Raw genomic sequence first — 7,169 nt, 5'->3', positions numbered from 1 at the left:
TTTTTTTTCTTTTTTTTTTTTTTTCTCCTAATAAGATTCCTCAAATAGCTGAGAGGGCTGCAGGACTTCGGGAGAGAGTCTGATGCTGAGCCTGGCTACCTTGTCTTAGTTTGATTTATAGCCAAAACCTCCTTTCCATTCCCAGGGATGAGGGATGTAGAATAAAGAGAAGGATCTGTGCTGAAATGAAAAGAGAACTTCCAGGGTTTATTCTCTGAAGGCTTGGGGTTTGTTTGTTTAGTTTTTTCCCCCTGTGGGGGAAGGAGAATAAACTTTTTAAATTTATGAAGTAATCTGTGAAAAATAATCCATAACATATGTTCTAGATTGCGTATTTTACTCTCTAAGAACTGCCTGAGCAATTAAAAATGCACCAGGAAGAGAATTAAACACGTGTATGCAATTTAAACATAAACTTGATAGTTTTGCTTGTAATTCAAGGTGTTTTGCTCTTTAAAATAGCCTAATAAATTGCTTTTAGGGACAAGTTTCTACACAGCCTGGGTGTTGAGTCGATCTTCCCAAACCCATCTTGTTTCTAATAACTTTACTATGTTTTGCTTCATAATTTCACCAAGAAAGCAGGGTCGAAAAAGTGTTTGGACTGGTGGTGGTGGTGGTGTGCCTTGGGTGCTCCCCAGGTATGGCAGATCTGGTGCAGAAACCTTAAGAGAGATGTTAACGTGCTGCACTGGCCTGGTGTAGTGTCAGTCCGAGAACATAAGCCGAGTCTTGGATGAGTAACTTTATTAAGCCTTTACTTAATTCTGGAGATTGTGTGAATGTGCATGCAGGCCTGTGCTGCGGCTCGATTGACGGCTCAACTCCCAGACCTGGTAGTTAAAATGTCCCAGGTGACTTCCTTTTCTTAAACTTTGTCCCATGCCAGGCCTTTTCCATTTGCGTCTATGTCTTGGTGCGATTACTGTACACTTTTTAAAGAGCTAATTGTTGGGAGAGCAAATTGGTCTCAGCTGCATTGTACCAGCTGTGAAATTGCTGCTGGAGGTGCTAGTTCTTGCTGGATGAATTTGGAAAGTTGGTTATGTTCTGGGATTCTTCAGGTCTTCTAAAACCTGAGGCTTTGATAATGTTTTTGTATCTTAATAGTTTAAAACAAAAATTAGTACAAGAAAGTGGAGATCTTTCTTGTGGGATTTCATAAAAGGCTTGGTCTGATCCTAAATTATGACGCCGTGACCTATGTAGCAAAGACCTGTGGAGTGTTTTTCTTTTTGTTCAAAACTGTTCCAGTGGTAAAACACCTCACATGTATCCAACTGTGTTTTCAAACAAGCCTACCTTAATGTGTAGTTATTATAGTTTTCTACACGGGATGTGTCAAATGGGTGTCGCATAGCTTTTTCTACTGTGGTAGTCCCTGGTATGTAACAGGTGAAAGGCTGCAGCTCTACAGGTGTAGTTGAAAAGCATAACTTCAGTTCTTGGGTAGAAGCTGCAGGTTTTGTCACTTGGACTTTCTTCTGGCTTTCTTTCCTCTTTCCCTTGTCCATGTCTAAATGAAGAAGGCAAAAAGACTGTCAGGTTTCCCAGCAGGAGAGCGGGTAGGTTTTACTGCACTGGTAGTAGTTGCAGTCAGCACTGGTGACTTGGAAGTGTGTGGGTGCCGGGGCACGTGTCCTGCCTGGTGCTGACCATGGGGAGGGCAGCACCCTGCTGCAGCCCACCAGCCTTGCTGGGTTGCTTGGGGTAGGAAGAAACTCAGGTTCTGACTGTGACACGACACTTCAGCATGTGTAAATGGACTCAGAAAAATGCTCCTGGGTGGGGGTAGGGGGATTTGTCCTGAAGCAGTGGTAAGAAGAAAAGCTACATTTGCACAAGGTGCCCCAAGTCTGTATGACTTACTGGTGTCTTTCTTTTTAAGAGCTCCTACTTTGGATGTGGCTTATCTACAAAAGCATGTTTTTGCCAGTATATCTTATTCCACCCTACAGGCCTAACTTCTACCTCCTCATCACCAGAGTAAAATAAACAGGGGCACTTGCATTGGCACTGACCTGCCAGTTTATCACATCCTAAACAACATAGCTATGTTGGCAGAAAAGCTGCTGGAGTGTCGCTAATGCCCAGATGAACCTGTGAGGTATAAACTTTTTTATTCACTTGTGGGAAATTGATCTGTTTATTGGGTAATGGAGCTCTGTGTGGTCACCTGGCAGTGATCGCTAGGAGCTACATTGCTTTTTGCAGGAGACAAGAAAGTTTGTACGTATGAATTGGAGGAGATGGTGGCAGTGAACATGGGGAGAAGATTAATCCTGTTTGGGGATGGCTGGGCTTGAAAAAGTTCTGCTGCCTTCCTTCCCCTCTGATACTGCCTGCTTAATGGGGGACCTTGGACTTGTCTTGCAGGACACCTCTGCCCCGGCAGGAGCATATGCCGATGCTGGGTGATGTGACTCTTGTAAACCGTCACTGCTAGAGGAAAACGACTCTCCTGGAGTTTGCATGTGTAGACTTTTGGGCAGAATTGCTTTAGTCAGACATGTTAGATCTGTGGTGTTGGCTTGCGCTCTTCAGTTAATACAGCTTTTAAGGATGTTATTGGCATCACTGTGATTTTTTGCGGTCTTAAACTAGATCCTTCCTCATCCTCACTGAATTCCTGCAGTCACATCATCCTGTCCTTTCTTCCTTCTTCCTCTAAGTTCTTCCTTTGACGAGGGTTTCTGTTAATTACTGATGAGATACAATGGTTTAATGCTGAAGAACTGTTGACTTGGTTGTGATTCTCTAATGCAAGACAGTGTGTATGTAACAGGCTGTCAGCCTGCCAGGCAGTTTAATGCCAGTCCCCGTATTTCAGAGTTAATGTAGAGTTAATGACGGGGTCTGTGTCGGAGACCTCTGGTAAAATGACTTTGGTGGATCTCAGTCCAGTGCATTGGTATGTGTGTTGCTGGTCTACACCACTGCTGGTAATTGTCAATTTGACTGATTTTCTTAGCAGTAATGCCAAAGCTACCTACCTAGGCGGCTAGGAGAGGGACATGTCACTGGAGCAGTAGAGGACAGAGCTGCTTGCTGGCCCTGGGCAGCAAGCAGGGAGCCTTGTCCTCCAGAACTTCCACCCTGTTTGAACTGAAAAATGCACCTTTGCAGCGGCACCCCATGGGCTTCTCCAGTGCCCGCTATCAGCCCATGACCCAGCATGTTTAGGGTGGTGTTTTAGCTGACAGCAGTTATGAATTGTGAGTTAATGTGTGGCTTTTTTTTTTCCCTAGTGTTTATTTGTCAGATGTTATAAAGAAACAACTGGTAATTAAATTTGTCTATTCTAATTCTGTTAAAACAATTGTACTAGAATACAATGCCATATAAAAGTCTAAGTGCAGGACTGGCATCCAGGAAGTCTTGGGTCACATCTTTCCTTCAGTGCCAATATAGTTGCATGGACTTGCTCAAACTACAGCAATCAGAATCTGTCCATGTGTTACAGAAGGAAATCACCCCTGTCTTGCAAATGGAAGGGATATATTTATGTGGCACAGCACCTTGAAGCAATGAACACTACACATGTAAGATGTCTTGTCCTGGAGAGATTTATGCGGTGGATACATAAACTGTTCAGATCGTACTTGGCTAGGAAGAGAAGTGCTTCAGGGTCTCACTGACCTGGCCATGTGATAAGCCCTTCAGAAGGGCACTGCGCATGTCCCTGGATTTTTCTCGGAGATTTTGAGTCTGGAATCATGGTATGGCGCTGCTGGCAGTAGTTCAAGCAGATCACTGAAGCTCAGTAGTGGAATAAGACACATGCCCAGATAAAGGCCACTTGCAGAAGAGCTTGTTTCTAGGCTGAAGGCTTTGTCAGCCTTGCTTTTAGGACCGGGGCCTCCTTCCTTCTGGACTCAGTGACAGGGTCAGCTGATCTTCCTCTCCAAAGCAGAGGAGTTTGTATGTGAAGTTACCTTGTGACAACTCCACCAGAGCCCAGTTGGTGTTGGGATAGCAGCTGGGGATCAGCGCCTACTTAATGATGCATTTGACAGCTGCTAGCTCTTGAGGTGTTGTCTCCAAAGCTTGATGCTCTTAGTATTTTTGTTTACCTGAGGTCTTTTGAATTATTCTTTGCAACTGTGAGGGTTAGAAGTCTGTTGCTGTAAACATCAAAGTTGTGTGTCTGTTGTAGTAAGAGTTGTGCTGAGGGCAGAGGCCTTTAGTTCCTCTGCTGCTTCTGACCCTGGTGATGGTGGGTGGCTTTTCAGTGACTGCAGGGAAATGACATACGGTGAAAGTGTGTTAAAGTACCTGTAAGCAGGCAGTGAAAACTTCCCAGCAGCCAAATATTTGTCCATAGCCACAATAGACTAACGTTCCAAGTAGTGACTCTTCCAGGTAGCATTACCTAGGGATTTGTTTAGAGTTAGAAGTGTCATACCTGGGCTTATTCCCAGATCTTCACAGCCCTGTTGGGAGACTTGAATTGCTGATGACCACCCCACCTGGTCCCCTAATTGTTGTCCACCTGGAGCACCGTTGAATTCGATGGGGTTTGTAGGAGCCCAGTACTTCTGAACGTCAGTTTGCAAACTTGTCCCCTTTCCTGTCTGAGCAGTGGGTGTGTTTAACTACTGTGGTGTGGGAGGGTGATCCCAAATTAATGATTTGTAAATGGCTTTGTAGTTCATAGTGTATTACATTTGATGGCCTAAGTTTTCTCCCAGTACCCAGGTGCTGTAGAGGCCACGCTGTGTCTCCTTCAGGGGCAGGAGTAGGTTACCTTTGTGTTGCATAGCAGTAATGGTGGGGGAACAAAACAAAACCCCAAACCAACCAAACAACCTACACAAAACAAAACAAAAACCCAAACCAAACAAACAACTTACAAAAGAAAATTAGCAGGATGTCCTGTTAACATGTCTTGTTTTGAAGGGCAGTGCAAGTCCACCAGCTTTCTAGGTTTCAATGTAATAGAGGCAGGTATTTAGTATATTAATTGTAGTATGTTTCAGCAGCTGCTTGCACAGCCTTCATTAGGAGCTTGGGAGAGTGGTTGGCATCACTTCAGCATCTTCCTGCCCCTCTTCTGAAGACTTGCTGTGGCCACAGAAGTATGGGCACAGTCTCTGTGGAGATGCTGGAGAACATAAGGGATTGCTTGTGACAGTGTTTCAGGCAGGCTCTGTCTCAACTCCCTGGTTTTTGTTTTAAGATTTAAGAAAAAAATCTCTTCAAGTCTGGTATAATCTTTCTTTTCTTGACAATTCTTGGAGATGGCTGCTGGGAACTACAGACTCAGCAGGCACAGGGTGTGCTTGAGGGTCTCAGCTCATCTCCTTGGGAAAGGAGATGATAGGATCTGCTACACAGGTGGGAGACTAAATTGATCCGGAACCTGGTTTAGGGCTCAGTATGTCACCCAGTCCTGAGCTTGAGGCTGTGGAGCTGCTGTTTGGCCACCAAAGTAAACTCAGGTTAAGGAATCCTGCCATCCCTTACCACTTGCTCATTATTTGCAAGACAGCCCCACAGAATTGTGCTAGGAGGGTGGCAAATTGCAGTACAGAGATGGGAACAGGAGCTGGGAAGGAAATCTTTACCTAGTTTTGCTACCGGGGCTGGTACCTTGTAAAGCTGCGATCTGAGCTGGAAATCCTGCAGCATCTCTTCACTAACATCGACCTGGAATTTATCTGGCTGTCTGCCATGTGCTAAATAAACCCGAAGTCATGTTGGAGGCTCCTTCTACCCCCTTGAATCCCAGCCCCTTTCTGGGATAGCAACCCACAGGCCAGATTTTCTTCTGTGGAGGTTTTTAAGCGACCGCTTTGGAGCCCCTTGAAACTGGATACTAGTGGGAATTCCTGCAAGGCCTCTCTAACGTTGCTGCCTGTGACATCCTGCAGTGAAAACACGGCTTGGATTGAGGACCCATCGGTTGGTAAATCAGTACAAACCCAGCTAGTACAATTGAATTTCCTAACAAGCAGTGAAGAGGTCTGGTTAGGTAAGAAGTGTTACATACAGTGAGATCAGAGGTCTGCACCTCTGCCGTCTGCTGTGTGGCGATGATTTTTAAGGAAATCCTAGTTGCGTGGTGTGGTCTGGCTTCAGACTTGTTCTTGTACCTTCACCTTCCTGCCTTTTTTTAGGAAACTCAAATTCTGTGTTCAAGCAATGCCTTTTTACCGCTTGCATCTTTGCAGTGCCCTGGCACTTAAGATGCTGTCCTCAGAATTAGGACTTGGCTTGTATTACTGTGTCAGACTCGGGAGTTGTCTTTCAGCTGGAAAAGTACCAAGTTTGATTTTTCCTTGAAAGAGATTGCATTTTAAAAAGACCATTCTGATGGTGTCGTAACTGTTGCTTGCCTTCTTAAAAAACTTAATCTTGTTCAAACCTAGTGGGAAGGAGTTAGATGCTCTCACAGAATCTTCCATGTACTGTTGGCAGAGGGGGACTGCCCAGGTGGTTGTACATATTTTGGTTTAACTTGTTCCCGCTGGTATCTAGTCTTTGGTTCATGGCTCTCGCTTCCCTTGCTAGTGGAAGGAGACTCTAATAGAGAGAACGGAGGAGTGATTCATGCTGAGGAAGGGAATTATCTCTTATCTAGTTTGTCTCTAAGCCAGTCCTGCCAAAGCTGACTTTATCCTTGAGAGGCTGAAAAGTTGGTCTAAAAGGTAAATATTTGTTCTTTAAAGTGTCTGAAACCCAGGCATCTGGTGTGCTTGCTGATGGGAAGGAAGCTACGCTTGTCTGTGTTCATGCAGCACAGGGCGATTCAACCCGCAAGGAGAACAAACGCTGTTCTTGAGGAGCGTAATTAAAAACTTGCCGAAATCTGTGTAACCTCATCGTCAAAGCAATGTTTTCTCCCACCTCAGTTATGATCGTAGGTCTGTGGGAAAGAAAGCTAAGAGGTCTAGCTCCTGGCTTCTCCGCTCTCCCAGCACCGAGGTTCCTGGGACAGAGACTTAAAATACCAGCGCTCATCTGCATCTTAGAGAAAGTCACTGGAGCTTTGTTAAGTCATCTGGGATGAAGATCAAATACTGAGCAGTGAGGCTTTTCTTCAGGGTTGTATAGAGGAGCTTTTGTAGTACCAAGTAGAATGTTTCCATACCCTTTCTTTTAAGAACTGCAGTGGAAATTCTGCTTGACTTTCTATAGCCAACCTGCCTCTGCCTTGGTGATTGCCC

Source organism: Cariama cristata, unplaced genomic scaffold, assembly GCF_000690535.1.
Source record: "Cariama cristata isolate BGI_N322 unplaced genomic scaffold, ASM69053v1 scaffold14860, whole genome shotgun sequence".
Lineage (NCBI taxonomy): Eukaryota > Metazoa > Chordata > Aves > Cariamiformes > Cariamidae > Cariama > Cariama cristata.
Note: the sequence above shows the minus strand (reverse complement) of the source record.